Below are 17,432 nucleotides of genomic sequence, written 5' to 3' on the forward strand. Positions count from 1 at the left end.
GTTATGGGTCAGATTAGTCTTGATTAAGAGTCCAGAAACAGTTTGGTTTAATCTTCATCAAACATGTACCTAAATGTCAAAAACGCATCAAGGAAAACATAAACTTTTTTTTCTATTTCTGCAAACTGCTTTCTGCTTTTGGCAACAATTATGTAAAAGGATTATGTGTGCACAGCCATATCCAAACTTTAGAGCTGTGAAGAGCATCTGTACTAACAAAGTATTAGTGTGATCCTGCAAGGTAAAATTACTATATATGGGCCATGTTTGACTAAGCTGTAATGCCGCTGAAATTTTAATTCTTTATTCACAGGAATATGGTGCGGTGACATAAGGTCTCAGAGGGGATAAATGTCACACCGGACAAAATTATTCTTAGACATGCCAGAGAGGTAATAGTCATTCCTTCTAATTCAGCAGCAGGTAATTCAGGTGTTGGAAAGGGTGATGCTAATGAGTGATGCCTGTTGTGTAAGATTGCTGGAACAGAAAAACCCCATGGGATGTAATTACAGTAGAAAAACCTGTCTCTCATATCTCCATGTAAAGCTCATTTTCCCATTTAAAGTTCATTGTTATATAAGGTGGGAGGACAAAATAAAAGATTAAGCATGTGGAGAATGAGTTTTATATGCATAAATAACATATAAAGATTTTCTAAAGCTATGACATTTTTTGTGTGGTTTCAAGTCATTATTATCAATGACTTTATAAATGTAAACAATTAAAGAAGCAAAACACTTAATACATTTCTGTATGAATTATCAATTCATGAATGGATATCAGGTCTACACATACATCTCAGTCTGAAATTAGAACATGAAGAACAACTATGTCTGCAATCTAATGCATTTGCAGAATAATAACTCCTATAAAAAATATAGAATAAAGCTTAGGTCTATTCTTAGATCTAAAAAAAAAAACATTTTATACTGTTGGTAGCAAAATAATGCTGGGGAAATTACACGAATATGGCATAACTTTTCTGCTTAAAAAAGTCTGAAAATAGATTACAAGATGTTAAACAATAGCAACATGGGGGTTCCCCAGAGTTTAATGCAGAGACCAATGTTGTTTCTTGTTTTAAACGTAATACAATTTATACTCTTTGCAGAGACACAAACATAAGAGTTACTTTGATTTTAAATAACTGACTTTACATTCAAGTAATAATAGACAAAATATAGACAGTAAATTGTGTTAGAAGTCACATATAAAGTTACATGAAAGCAAAAATCATAAAGATAAAAAGTGAACAATGTATTAAATCAGATTTAACACAGATTCTATACAGTTTTTTTTTTATTCAATTCAATTCAATTCAAAAATACTTTATTAATCCCAAAGGGAAACTAGAAACCTGCAAGCAGGAGCCTGGCATCGCCTCCTACACGCCACATACGATGACACCGCGTCACTTAAACACGTCGCCAGTAGGTGGCACTTTGAGCAACATGTCATATTATCGTCGGTCATGCAGAGTTTCAGTCTGGCAAAAAGCATTAAAAATTTCGAGTAAATCTGACCTTCCAGATGGAAGCTGCACTCACTTGTTTGTTTGTGGGTGGGGCTAAAACGACATCATCAATTGACTGTGTCAAAATGTTCATCATTAACTCATGATCATGTATACTACATTTCAAGTGGATCCGATGATGTATGAGGGAGATATAGCCCTTGAAGTGTCCTAGGGGGCGCTATTGATCAAAATTTAAATGTAATCCAATAGAGTTGTTTGGGGGCTGACAAAGATCAAGAATATTAAGTTTGGAGTGAATCGGACCATGCATGTGTAATTTAGAGGCAAACGTATGGCCGTGGCGTGACATCATAATACGGCACGCCATCATAGCCACACTCTCCAGCTAAAGCAGTAAGTACCGGCGACTGTCTAAGACCATCCTGTTATCTGTTACTTGGGACAGTTTCACATTGATTAGGTGAAGAACATCAAACACTGATTCTGTAAAGGAAAACGGGACACTTTCTGTTGTCAAGGGGCGGGGCTTCGATGATGTCAGCATCTGATCAGTGAATATTGTTGAGGCCTAGAGGCAGATCAATCCCAGAAGGTTTCATTTGTCTGTGACTTTCCTTGTAGGAGCTATATCAATGTAGTGTTTTATGGCAAGAAGTCATATTTTGAGGCGTGGCCACGCCCACACGCTTTCATGTATCAAAAAGCTTTTGATAACGTTTGATCCCCAATCCCTTAAGAGTATACTGAGTGATTTTCAAGTCTCTATGTCAAAAGCTGTAGGAGGAGTTCGCTCAGATATGCGGGTTAGAAACGGCCAAAACAGGGTCAAAATGGCAACTTCAATCCAAAATGGCCGACTTCCTGTGGGGTTTGGACCAATGCTCCATGAGACTTTTTTGTAGGTCCTAAGAAGTGACATATGTGTACCGAATTTCACAATCCTCGGTCAAAGCATGGCTTGGGGCTGATTTTTTTAAATATTCTAGGGGGCGCTGTGGACGAATTAGGGCACGCCCACCGAATATGTCATCAGATATTTGTGGGGGACTGGACAAGGATCAATCACATTGAATGTGATGCAGATCAGATGATCTATGTGGAAATTAGAGGCAAACGTATGGCCATGGCGTGACGTCTGTATTCGCGGCGCCGCCACGGCCACGCCCTTTTATGAAAAGACACTGTGCCTCAAACGAAGTTAGACCCACTAGTTATCTGTCTTCTGACACACTTTCAAGTTGATTGGGTCAAGAGGGTCAGAGAGGCAACTTTCCAAGTGAAAAAAGTGACTTCCTGTTCTGAGGGGGCGTGGCTTTGATGATGTCAGCATATGACCCCATAGGATTGTCGGGAACCCGAAGGTCCTCCTTGCTGCCAACTTTGGTGTGATTTAGAATTTTTTTGGGAAAGTTATTGCAATTTTTCACTTTCGGTGCGAACGCCAAGATTGTGCCCCGGCCACGCCCCCTAAACATGGCCAAAAACTCACGATTTTGATAACTTTTAATCCCCCATCCCTTAACTGCATGTAGACCAAATATGAACCCGATAGCTCAAAATCCCTAGGAGGAATTCGTTAAAGTTCGAGGTGAGTAAAAGTGAAAAACGGGCAAAAATCGGCCTTTGACCCAAAATGGCCGACTTCCTGTGCATTTTAGGGCATACCCCCAAGATACTTTTTTTCTTGTTTTGAGGTGCTCTAGCATTGTGCCAAATTTCACATCTCTACGCCTTACAGTTCGGCCTATCTCACGTTTGGGGGCGTGGCTAAGTTGTTTGGCCACGCCCACTGACGACGACATTAAGAACGAAAATTTCACGCGGGGGACAATTTTGGGTAAAATTTGGTGAGTTTTGGGGCATGGCAAAGTCCCCATATTGCCCCGCCAAAAGTCCCCGGAAAAAAGAATAAGAATTCGAGCGATTACAATAGGCCCTTGCAGTTTTCCTGCTCGGGCCTAATTAAATGTTTTTATAGCTCATATTATGAAGGTTTCTTCAAAGAGCCGTTGTAGATGCTGATGGCTGTGGGCAGGAAGGATCTCCTGTAGCGCTTCGTCTTACAGCAGATCTGAAGAAGCCTCTGACTGAAGACACTCTGTTGTTGTAGGACAGTCTCATGAAGAGGATGCTCAGGGTTCTCCATAATGTTCTTCATTTTATGAAGAATCCTTCTTTCCACAATGATCTCCAGAGGTTCCAGAGGAGTCCCCAGAACAGAGCCAGCCTTTTTTATCAGCTTGTTGAGTTTTTTTAAGTCCCTGGTTCTGATGCTGCTTCCCCAGCAGATGATGGCAGAAGAGATCACACTTTCCACAACAGACTTATAGAAGATATGCAGCATCTTGCTGAAAACACCAAAGGACCTAAGCTTCCTCAAGAAGTACAGTCTGCTCTGTCCCTTCTTGTAGATGGCTTCACAGTTGCATCTCCACTCTAGTCTGTTGTCCAGGTGAACACCGAGGTATTTATACTCCTCCACCACCTCCACTTCTTCTCCCATGATAGAAATAGTTTTTGACTTATTCCTGTTTCTCTTAAAATCTACAATCATCTCCTTTGTTTTAGTCACGTTCAAAATGAGATGATTGTTTCCACACCATGCCACAAAGCGGTCCACCACCTTCATGTACTCAGCTTCTTGTCCATCTCTGATCCACCCCACGACTGCAGAATCATCCGAGTATTTCTGCAGATGACAGGAGTCTGTCTTGTACTGGAAGTCTGAGGTGTAGAGTGAAAAGGAATGGTGAGAGTACAGTCCCCTGTGGTGCTCCTGTGCTGCTGACTACCTGGTTAGACTCACAACCCTGCAGTCTCACAAACTGTGGTCTGTTTGTCAGGTAGTCTTTGATCCAGGAGATTGTTGAGGCCTCCACCTGAGCCTTCTGGAGTTTCTGACAAAGCAAATCAGGTTGGATTGTATTAAATGCACTGGAGAAATCAAAGAACATGATCCTCACAGTGCTGCTGGCTTTGTCCAGATGACAGTGGGTTTGTTGAAGCAGGTGTATGATGGCATCTTCAACTCCAACTCCACAGCGATAAGTAAACTGAAGGGGTCCTGATGGTTTACTGTTTGCTTACTCAGGTGGGCCAACAGGAGTCTCTCTAGGACCTTCATGATGTCAGGGCAACAGGTCTATAGTCATTGAGGACTGATGGGTGAGATTTCTTTGGTACTGGAACAAGACAGGAGGTCTTCCACAACACCGGAACCTTCTTCTGGGCCAGGCTAAGGTTAAAGAGGTGCTGCAGAATCCCACAGAGCTGCTCTGCACAGGCCTTCAGGACTCTAGTGCTGACATGATCTGGACCTGCAGCCTTATTCCTATTCGGTCTCTCCAGTTGTCTCTTCACCTGACTTCTTGAGACACACAGGTGGAAGGGGGAAGCAAAGGAAGCATCAGCATCTTCTGATATGGTTGAAGGCAAACATGTAAAAGCAGAAGGGTCTAGGGTTGAGGTGGAAGATAAAAAATGTGAGGTGTTACTGGACAGCTGTGGGTCCTGTGGGTCAAAGGAGGGTGGGATGTCTGTTTGGCTGTGAGCAGGAGAGGAGGATGCGAAGCTGGTTTCTGAACTGAACCTATTGAAGAATGTGTTCAGTTCATTGGCTCTGTCCAGACCTCCATCGGTCTGATCATCCTTCTGCTTGAATCCTGTGATCTTCTTCATCCGTGACCACACATCTCTGATATTGTTTTGCTGGAGCTTGCTCTCCAGCTTCTTCTTGTACACCTCCTTGCTGTCTCTTATCTTGACTTTAAGTTGCTTCTGTATAATCCTCAATAATTCTCTGTCTCCCTCTCTGAAGGCTCTTTTTTTCTTGTTAAGCAGGTCCTTCAGGTCACTGGCGATCCAAGGTTTGTTATTGTGGAAGCATCTCACGGTTCTGGTGGGGATGATGTTATCCACACAGAAGTTTATATAGTCGGTTACACACTCAGTCATGGCATTGATGTCCTCTCCATGTGGCTGGCACAGTGCGTCCCAGTCTGTAGCCTCAAAGCAACCTTGCAGAGCTTCTTCAGCTTCCTGTGACCATTTTCTCACAGTCCTCTTTATTACAGGTTGTCTCTGAACAAGGGGCTTATATTTCGAGCAGAGAAAAACAAGATTGTGATCTGATTTGCCTAGAGGAGGTCATGCTGTAGAGATGTATGAGTCCTTGACATTTGCATAAAACAAGTCCAATGTTTTGTTTTCTCTGGTAGAGCAGCTGACAAATTGTTGAAACGTTGGAAGTGTAGCAGAGAGTGAAGCATGGTTAAAATCACCAGAAATTGCCACAAAAGCATTGGGGTTTTGTGTCTGTAGCTTAGCAACAACTGAGCTGATGGCATCACATGCAGTGTCAGCAACAGCGGAAGGTGGAACGTAAACTGTTACCAAAATAAAACTGGTGAACTCTCTGGGTAAATAATATGGACGAAAACTTACTGCCAACAGTTCAATATCTGGACTGCAGAGATGACACTTCACAGTAACATGTCCTGGATTACACCATCTGTTGTTCACAAGTACTGCCAGTCCACCTCCTTTACATTTTCCGCTCCTCTTTAAATCTCTGTCTGCTCGTATGGTTAAAAAGCCCGGCAGAGAGACGCTGGAGTCGGGGATATGATCCTGCAGCCATGTCTCAGTAAAACACATGATACTGCATGCCCGGTACTCTGGCTGGGTCCTTTGTAGGGCTTGGAGTTCATCCAACTTGTTTCCCAACAATCTCACATTGCCCATCATAATCAATGGAAGAGATGGTTTGAACTTCTTCCTTCTCTCTCTCCTCTTAGCTCCTGCTCTGCATCCACGGCGTCTCCTTTTCAACTCATCAGGGATTTGGGGTTGTAGCTGAAGTATTATTTGAGCTTTTGAGATATTAATCAGCTGCTCCCGGTTGTAAGAAACAACCTCGTTGCCATGGCAATGCATCATAACAAATGTCCAAAAATAGAAAGTATTAAGAAAAATCCTCCAAGCTGCACAGCATCCGACACTGGAGTGGACAGTCATACAAAAAAAATCAACTGTATCCACCACAAGAGGAATAGTTCCCAAAAAAGAATAAATCAGAATCAAAAGTAACAGAGCTACTCCAACCTGCTGCCACCTTGAGCGGCGCAATTCTAGAATACTTGTTTTTAAAACTTACTATTTGGAAATGTGCAGAAAAACCTATGAAAGCAATTGTGACTCAGTTGTTATTCTTTAAAAGGTCTGTCAGAATTGTAACTAAGTTATTTATAGTGAGCCAACAAAGGCAAATAATATTTTGACCAATTACATGCATACAAGTTTCAATACAAATTATTTATCAAGAAAAATATTATTTGTTATCAGTAAATATTTCAACATTAATTTAAAAAAGGAGATTATTTATGACCTCAGAGGACGTCTTATGTACAAAAGGACTTTTGTAAAGCAGCAATGTGTTTCAGTCTAAATATCTTTTTTAAAGCAATATGTACAAAAAGTGAAGAAGGGAATATTTGGAAACAAGTAGAAGAAAGTCATAAAAACATCTCTCTCATTATTTTAGCAAATAGTAATCCCAGTAGTTATTTGTCTTTTTAAACGGTGGATGGTAATATCAGGTTTCAACTGTACAAGCTCATGCTTCAGCCTTCCCCCTTTTTAGATCAGTTTATAATTTATGTATCTTGATTTTGAGATTCAGTGTATTTTATTATTATTATTTTTATTCATCACTGTCATTATCACTGTTTAATCTTAGTTTATTTGCGTTTTTATTCCCAGTATGAAATAAATCAATACTTTTCAGCCCTAGTTCCCTAAATATACAGTACACACCAAAAGTTTGGACACACCTTCTCATTCAGAGTTTTCTTTATTTTCATGACTAGGAATATTGTAGCTTCACACTGAAGGCATTAAAACTATGAATTAACACATGTAAAATTATATACTGAACAAAAAAGTGTGAAACAACTGAAAAAATGTCTTATATTCTAGGTTCTTTAAAGTAGCCACCTTTTGCTTTGATTACTGCTCCACACACTCTTGGTATTCTGTTGATGAGCTTTAAGAGGTAGTCACCTGAAATGGTTTTCCAACAGTTTTGAAGGAGTTCCCAGAGATGCTTAGCACTTGTTGGCCCTTTTGCCTTCACTCTGCGGTCCAGCTCACCCCAAACCATCTCGATTGGGTTCAGGTCCTGTGACTGTGGAGGCCAGGTCATCTGGCGCAGCACCCCATCACTCTCCTTCTTGGTCAAATAGCCCTTACACAACCTGGAGGTGTGTTTGGAGTCATTGTCCTGTTGAAAAATAAATGATGGTCCAACTAAACGCAAACCGGATGGAATAGCATGCCGCTGCAAGATGCTGTGGTAGCCATGCTGGTTCAGTATGCCTTCAATTTTGAATAAATCCCCAACAGCGTCACCAGCAAAGCAGCCCCACACCATCACACCTCCTCCTTGAAAAATAAATGATGGTCCAACTAAACGCAAACCGGATGGAATAGCATGCCGCTGCAAGATGCTGTGGTAGCCATGGTGGTTCAGTATGCCTTCAATTTTGAATAAATCCCCAACAGCGTCACCAGCAAAGCAGCCCCACACCATCACACCTCCTCCTCCATGCTTCACGGTGGGAACCAGGCATGTAGAGTCCATCCGTTCACCTCTTCTGTGCCGCACAAAGACACGGTGGTTGGAACCAAAGATCTCAAACTTGGACTCATCAGACCAAAGCACAGATTTCTACTGGTCTAATGTCCATTTCTTGTGTTCTTTAGCCCAAACAAGTCTCTTCTGCTTGTTGCCTGTCCTCAGCAGTGGTTTCCTAGCAGCTATTTTACCATGAAGGCCTGATTCACACAGTCTCCTCCTAACAGTTGTTCTAGAGATGTGTCTGCTGCTAGAACTCTGTGTGGCATTGACCTGTTCTCTAATCTGAGCTGCTGTTAACCTGCGGTTTCTGAGGCTGGTGACCTGGATGAACTTATCGTCTGCAGCAGAGGTGACTCTTGGTCTTCCTTTCCTGGGGTGGTCCTCATGTGAGCCAGTTTCTTTGTAGTGCTTGATGGTTTTTGCGACTGCACTTGGGGACACTTTCAAAGTTTTCCCAATTGTTCGGACTGACTGACCTTCATTTCTTAAAGTAATGATGGCCACTCGTTTTTCTTTACTTAGCTGCTTTTTTCTTGCCATAATACAAATTCTAGCAGTCTATTCAGTAGGACTATCAGCTGTGTACTGTATCCACCTCCTGCACAACACAACTGATGGTCCCAACCCCATTTATAAGGCTTGAAATCCCACTTATTAAACCTGACAGGGCACACCTGTGAAGTGAAAACCATTTCAGGTGACTACCTCTTGAAGCTCATCAACAGAATGCCAAGAGTGTGCGGAGCAGTAATCAAAACAAAAGGTGGCTACTTAGAACCTAGAATATAAGACATATTTTCAGTTGTTTCACACTTTTTTGTTCAGTATATAATTCCACATGTGTTAATTCATAGTTTTGATGCCTTCAGTGTGAAGCTACAATATTCATAGTCATGAAAATAAAGAAAACTCTTTGAATGAGAAGGTGTGTCCAAACGTTTGGTGTGTACTGTATGTATTTTTTTAAGTGCACCGGAAATGTACTATAAAATTATGTGCTTTCTGGTGTAGTGTAAGGCTTTCACTGTCATGTACAGGTGTATCTTAATAAATTAGAATCTCATCAGAACATCAATTTATTTCAGTAATTCTAGTGTCAAATTGTCAAAATAATTACATCGAATAAATGAAGTGTCAACTCTTTGAATGAGAAGGTGTGTCCAAACTTTTGGTTCGTACTGTATTTAGATTTTTCATGCTATTTTATGATTGTTAGACAAGTTATAACAGTCTTTATGTGTTGACTCATCTTTAACAGCAAACTTTATGCCACTTCAGATCACCATAATCACTCAGTGGATCAAGAATCAAAGATTCAGCCATCCATCTGAAATAGGTTTAAACCCTGGCATTTTCTTACATATACAGTAATCCCTTCTTGTTCCCATTTTCCAAGATACTCCTCACGGTGCACAATCTTGCAAAGCAAAAAGTGTAAAAAATTCAATGGTGTGAAATCCTGTTACATCAACTGTAACATTTGTTGTATCGTAGTATTAATAGACGCTGTATGCTTGGATTGAAAAGCCCAGATTAAAGTGCCAGTTGGTTTTTCTTTGCATTTGTTTTCTTTCATTTCAGCAGATAAAAAAGAGGATGCTCCCAGAAGCCTATGCAACATGACAGACCTGCTCCCCCTTCTACATCTCATCTGTAAAGTATGCCTTGTGTTTACCATGAGTGGGTTTAAGCATGTGTACACAAGTGCCACACAGTGACAGGTAATGCTTCACAAACACAAACGGCTTTTGACAAAAGCAAGTAAGCAAAGGTACCTTTAAGTTTAATCCAATTGAGATGCCATAAGAGCACAAATAAGGCAAAGTGCTACATTTATGAATCAGAGCAACTGGAAGTGAAATGAAGCAAATTTTTAACTACCTCAAGTGCTGTCAGAAACCTGACTACAAGCATCTATCACTTGGAGTGTGCCATCTGTATCTCACATGCTTCCTGCCTGCAGATTTCACTCCAATACACAGCTCTGTCCTAACGACTGCCATCTCTTATACCTGACAACTTAGAATTCAAACATTAAGAAAACAAAATAACACAATCCATCTTAAAAGTGAATAAAATAATGTAAAAGGGGCAAATAAGGTTCCTCAGTATTCAATTCTTGAGACTTTTCACATTCAGCTTTGTCAAATTAGGCCGTAATAGTTTTGTTATTAATGGATGTATTTTAAGGATGTTTTAGGTTTTCTAAAGATTCTGACAGTACAGAGGAAACAAAGAGTGCACAGCAGACTTTTTAAGCAGTTGCCACTTGACATGAGCTACTGGTATTAATGTGTCAAAAGGTCTAAATATTTCCTTTACACCATTATTAATGTCTAAAGTTATTTTAATGCGATACCAGAGAAAAGTCCCAGAGTGACTGGCGTTTTCTGAGACTGAGATTACTGAGATATAGCATAAAGTGAAATAGCGCTGCCCTCTCTACCTAGGAACTGCTAGTCAGCTGACTGAAAGAAGGTTTACTACACTTTTCCCTTTTTCCAACAAAAAACATTTTGGCTGTTTGGAAATATTTCTACTTGGAAAAACACAAACACATATGTCGTGAAACTAAGGGAACGCCACTTATCACTCATATTAGAATAACACAGTTTAAAACTACAGTTGGAGAGCTTTGAGCGACTTGCCTATTTAGCAATCGACTGCAGGCTGGTTACCCACGCAGAAACCCCAACTAATGATGCGGTATTGTGTGTCTCAACCCAAGTTGAGCACAATCAAGCTGCAAGTTGGAAAACCACTGGGATTTGCTATTTGTTCCAGTGTTAACCAATACTAGCCATGAAAGTTCATGATAATGTATTTTTCCACCTTTTTTTGTTTTCAAATACTGCAGGATCATGTTCACGTAGAGGTTGTACAGTACTAGGTTTGCTGCTGGTTAAATGAGGAACACATTAACAGAAATACTAATAAAATGTTTATACCTAAAACTTTCACCATTTTCTACATTAACAGCAGCCATAATCAGCACTGAACTTGGGGCTGCTTGGTGATCTATGACTTTCCGAGCCAGAATTCCAACTTTTTGGCCTGTTCTTGTCCTTCTTATGACTGGGAAAATTGCAAAATCTGACTTCTGAGTACAAAGAAAACGCACCATGAGTAACCAGCTAGTCTCAGGTTGTTATACTTGTTACCTTATAAATATCAGAATGGAAAAAAGAAGTTTTATATTATCCAATAAATACAAACAAAAACATAAACTATATTTAGCAGTCATTGATTTTATATTTTTAAATCTATCTATTAAAGTCAAAATATCAATCACTAAATGCTTTTAAAACTAATTACTGTAGCTGTAAAAATAATATGGTATATTATTTTAACAACAGTTAGGTTAACTGGTTTGTTTTTATTAAATAAAAAAACATATATCATGTTGCAAGTTTTGAACATTATTACATAAATAGATTATTATACCATGAGAATCTCATACCGGCCCATGCCTAGCTGCTTGTACACATTATACCAGCCAGGACTAAGTGTACATATTAGAACATGTAAGTTGATATCATTTATACCTTTAAATTTATGCCATTTAATCATCATCTCCACTGTTTTACTTTTTGCACAGAGTTTGAATGTTTGTGCTGTTGCTCAGGCTGAGTTAAAAATAAATATGAAATTCAAAGTGAAATACTGTAATATTTTTGTTTTATTTATCTAAGCTTTTTTTTCAGTGAGGAAAATAAATCTCTTTTTTGTGAGAGTAACTCACAAATATCACAAACTAAAATTACCTTTTGAGAACAACTGGTATTCGCAGGGCAAACCTAGTGCCAGGTCCTAGTCGCTGGGTCACAACAATCAAAAGCACAGCCATTACAGAATCTAATATTCAGCTGACAGCTGGCACATTAGTTTCAGTTTGATTGGGACCATATGGGCAGCGGTGAGGAGCTGTCATGACCTGAAAACCCCTGGTAGGATTCAAATTACAGAGCGTTCTTCAGAAACCCAACACCTCCAAAAACACGATGGTCCTGTAGTGACCATTACTGCCTGCCAAATAGCTTAATCAGGTGTATCACAACATTTGGAGGCATGGAGCAACTGTAAATTCTGAATGAGCAGAGCCAAAAGCGAGCTGGACAACATATCAGAACTATGTGTTAAAAAGGAGTTCAAAGGTTTTGTAAGAGTTGTTTAGAAAATAAAAGTCTTCATGCAGACGTCCGACTATTTTAGACTTTAAAGGTTGAATATTTCTCACTGTGATAATTGCATTTTCCTACAGCTCATGAAATAAAAAAAATAAAAATGGAATTTATTATTAAACAAAACAAAGGTGTGACATGTTTTAGGGATGTAAAAATAATCTAATATTAAACATGTTCAATACTAAAACAAATGATAATTTAGATACTCATTTGTGTCAAAATCTATATGGACTGAGACATTACCATGTTCCCAAGCTGGCACAGCAACACTCAGCCCCTTCACTATCTTACAGCCAATCACCTGATCAGTGATTGTTGACAATCATAACAGTCATCTGTTGATGGAAGTTTAACATTACCCACAACTTAGCTATCACATCTGGAGACCTTGCAACCTTCTTCAGTTGAAAATACAAAAAGCAAGAGTTGCTTGGAGGTATTTTTGTTTTGCCTTTGAGGGAAATCATCAGAAGCACAAGAATTTAACAGGACTGTTTATGAATACATTTGTATGAACTAAATAGCTGTTTACAGTGTTAGCAAGGCTGGTTTTCAACAACTTACTCAACAACTCATTCCAACTTTACCGTGGATATTAAGACTTCTAGTAAGTGTTACTTTTATGCTGGTAGGGGTGTAATGGTACATGCATTCATACCCAAAAAATGTTCGGTAAAGCTTTTTGAGGTCGGCAAGAGTGTGTGTGAAGAGTCGTTTTAATCATGAACACATGAACAATGTCTGCGTATGAAACGAATTTCATCACTCAACTTTAAAAAGCAACAACAAACAAAATAAAGCAGAGATGCCTCCCAGTTAAAACCAACGTCTGCTTTCTGGAAACATTCAGTATTTTTTTACTTAATTTTGGTGCAGTGAAAATTCTTTGTTTACTGCTGAATGAAGTAAAATAAAATGTAAACACTGCTGTTTGTTTATCTTGATTGAAGAGAAACATCATCGTAGTGTGTGTCTTTTTAGTTGTATGTACCATTTTAGACATCCCTACCTATTTTTCTACATTATGGATCCTGAGCCCTCCTCCTTCTCCTCCTGTGGGATAGTTTCTGTTTTTTACTTTTTTACTCCTCCTCAGAGTTTGCTTCCAGTCAAGACCAATGGTCCTCTTTAGAATAAAAACAGAGAAATGTACAGCCACTGTGGTGACATAACAAAGCCAGGTTTGTCACTCCAAATTGTCCAATAGAACACATTTTACAATAGTTCAAAACATTGTTTTAAGTTTGTTTTGTCACTGAAAGCCTGAGAATTAAACTTTTCCGTAGATGAAAGCTTTTCTGATGAGGATATATGATTGTTTATTAACTTTAAAATGCAGAAGGTAAATGTGTTATAAAAATTAGTGATGGTCAATAGGATTTCACGTTGGAAGTCATTAGCCACTGTTAGAATATTAGACCAGTGCAAGTTAAAAGTATTAGCAAAAAACCTTCATAACAACAATATAAGTGAATCTTTCAAGGTTCCTAAAAATAAGTCCTTTAAAACGTTCATATTTTCCGGACTAAAATGTCTACATTTCTGGAGTAGTACAGTACAAGAAAACTATACGCAAATTTTGTGAAAAGACATCAGTTAATGCTAGTTTCTGTTTCAAACTGCCCTGAAGCAAACATTAAAATCAACTTGAGAGCTGCTGGAGGTTCTTATCCATTATGCCTCTGTTTCAACTTAAACGTCAATGCCACCTTTCACCTTGACATTGCTTTGTACCAGAGTTCACTACATCTGGCCTAAGGGTATTTGTTGGGCTCAAAGCCCTGGCCCAAGCCCAGAGGGACACCCAGTCAAGTCCCTGTTAGGCCAAGGAAGTGGCAGGTTAAACGCTATTGGCTCCGGCACATACTCACTCTCCCACTTTTGGTCTGATTTTTTAACAGAGGCTACTGTAACTACAAAGTCAAAGTGGCGCTCCAAAGAGCCAGCGGGTGCAATTAGAGCTCTACTTTTGTTTTACAGGCAAAGGTACACCAGTAGCCCATAAGGACAAAAAATAAATAAATAAAGGACACTTTCCTGGAGCAACTTTTGCTTGAATGCAGCACACATTTGGATGTGGCATTGTTTTTTGAATTTCATAAATTCTTCACCAAAATCCCCACATTTGAATATTGAGACTGACTAATTCATCACATCTCCTACAAATCTTAAACATTCTCATTGGAGTCCTTGTTTGAACTCTAAGGTGACTTATCAATGTATGAAGACTATTTGCATATGCTACCTGAACTGATCTTGATCTTGAGATCCTGACAATGTCATTCAATGAGTGATGGCTCCTTGAACAAGCAACTGAGAATGTTGCTCAAGAAAACAAAACCTACTTATTGCATCAGATATGCCTAAAAAAGTTGTTGCCAGCTAAAACAAAACACCGCAAAGCTTCTCCATATTTATCAAGACTCAAATTTTCAGATTTCTCAGTGTTTTTTAAAGGTAACACAGATGGATGGATGGATAGATACAGGGGTTGGACAATGAAACTGAAACACCTGGTTTTAGACCACAATAATTTGGTGTAGGGCCTCCTTTTGCGGCCAATACAGCATCAATTTGTCTTGGGAATGACATATACAAGTCCTGCACAGTGGTCAGAGGGATTTGAAGCCATTCTTCTTGCAGGATAGTGGCCAGATCACTACGTGATACTGGTGGAGGAAAGCGTTTCCTGACTCGCTCCTCCAAAACACCCCAAAGTGGCTCAATAATATTTAGATCTGGTGACTGTGCAGGACATGGGAGATGTTCAACTTCACTTTCATGTTCATCAAACCAATCTTTCACCAGTCTTGCTGTGTGTATTGGTGCATTGTCATCCTGATACACGGCACCGCCTTCAGGATACAATGTTTGAACCATTGGATGCACATGGTCCTCAAGAATGGTTCGGTAGTCCTTGGCAGTGACGCGCCCATCTAGCACAAGTTTCGGGCCAAAGGAATGCCATGATATGGCAGCCCAAACCATCACTGATCCACCCCCATGCTTCACTCTGGGCATGCAACAGTCTGGGTGGTACGCTTCTTTGGGGCGTCTCCACACCGTAACTCTCCCGGATGTGGGGAAAACAGTAAAGGTGGACTCATCAGAGAACAATACATGTTTCACATTGTCCACAGCCCCAGATTTGTGCTCCTTGCACCATTGAAACCAACGTTTGGCATTGGCATGAGTGACCAATTGGCTATAGCAGCCCGGCCGTGTATATTGACCCTGTGGAGCTCCCGACGGACAGTTCTGGTGGAAACAGGAGAGTTGAGGTGCACATTTAATTCTGCCGTGATTTGGGCAGCCGTGGTTTTATTTTTTTGGGATACATTCCGGGTTAGCATCCAAACATCCCTTTCAAACAGCATCCTCTTCCGTCCACATTTAATCCTGTTGGATGTGGTACGTCCTTCTTGGTGGTATGCTGACATTACCCTGGATACCGTGGCTCTTGATACATCACAAAGACTTGCTGTCTTGGTCACAGATGTGCCAGCAAGACGTGCACCAACAATTTGTCCTCTTTTGAACTCTGGTATGTCACCCATAATGTCGTGTGCATTTCAATATTTTCAGCAAAACTGTGCTCTTACCCTGCTAATTGAACCTTCACATTCTGCTCTTACTGGTGCAATGTGCAATCAATGAAGACTGGCTAGCAGGCTGGTCCACTTTAGCCATGAAACCTCCATCACTATAAAAAAGTGTTTCAGTTTCATTGTCCAACCCCTGTATATGGATGGTTAGTTGGATGGAGTGGGGACTAAAGTCTAGAAATACAAATATGTTTCCATAGTACTCATTAAACTTTTTAAACCTGAATACCAAACTTTACCAGAATCCTGCGCACAAGGCAATACAAGCACTTTTAAGCAAAGTATTAACCAAACATTCATTGTAAAACAAAATTAGTCTTTGCACAAATCAGCAGAAATGTACTTTAATATCTAACAAACAAACATTCCTGAGGGTAATTTGGTTCGTGAGGCGTAGTCTGCAGGAATCTGGGCTTGTTCAAACCAAAAACCTGTCATGCTCTTTGAGAAATTCCCAATCTGTTTCCATGGTGTGGATGGGTGAACTGACCTGCTGGGGCAGGCCACTGCAATTGATTAAAGTTGTGCTTGGTCTTGTGTCAGTTATGTGCCATTGTATAATCTACATGGATGCCAAGAACTACAGGAACATTTCTATCGAAATAAGATAATGAGAGGTTTTCACTTCAGCTGTCAGCAGTTTGAATATTGTGGCTGATGAATGCAGGTGGAGCAGAGAAAAAGACGCATCAGAAAAAAGTAGGAATGCATTTGGATTTTTACTTATGCTTTGCCTTCTAGTCGTACTTTCTAAGAAGGAACAAATACATCTGAAAAAAAAAAAATCACTTGTTTGACAGTAAGTTTCATACTGGAGGAGATTAGCAGCATCACGAGATGTACTGCTGTCTAGGCTTCCAATCAAATGATGTAACCCTGAAAGGAAAAACTCAACCAAATACTTTAACACAGATTTAAGCCAAACAAAACAAACTTCTAGTACAGTATGATCGCACAGCTAAGATGGATTACAACAGATCATATGCTGTAACAGGACAACCAGCAGGACGCCTGTTTACATTACACAGAACACTGCTGACATTTCTACAAGATGCAGACCTGACCCTTACGTCTTGGATTAATAAAACGTTATTCTAATATTTTGTTTCTTTGGAGAGTTACTCTAACATTGGCTTCTCTTGAGTAGATCAAGTACAAGTCAAGCACCCGAGTCGTGAGTTTGAGCCATCAAACTGTGCTGTGAAAAAAAACAGACTGTGGAGCTACAAAAAAGCGTTTCTAGTGCTGCGAAATAAACAGTGGGAAAAGAAAAAAGAGTTTTACTTTGACTGAGAGGAAATCTAAAAAAGAAACAAAAAAATCAACCTATTAAAGAGACGACCGAGGCAAAAGATTGAATTTCATGGATGCTAGCTTATAGCGTTCTCAACCGACATACAAACTGTGCCCTAACACTGTTTATAGCATGTAGACGGTGCAACACACCGGTTTGAAGTCATATGAATCACATCTTTCTGAGGAACCTGCTGTGACAAAGCCCAGGGATGCCTGATTAAAGCTACAGT

The 17,432-nt window shown here is 39.9% G+C and overlaps 1 protein-coding gene across 2 annotated transcripts in view; it reads right to left on the minus strand.

The window, feature by feature from the left end:
* The window catches only part of negr1 (neuronal growth regulator 1), a 234,616-nt gene that overhangs the window by 138,708 nt on the left and 78,476 nt on the right, over positions 1–17,432 (minus strand). The window lies entirely within an intron of this gene.

This window comes from Girardinichthys multiradiatus, chromosome 9 (assembly GCF_021462225.1).
Source record: "Girardinichthys multiradiatus isolate DD_20200921_A chromosome 9, DD_fGirMul_XY1, whole genome shotgun sequence".
NCBI classification, from domain to species: Eukaryota; Metazoa; Chordata; class Actinopteri; order Cyprinodontiformes; family Goodeidae; genus Girardinichthys; species Girardinichthys multiradiatus.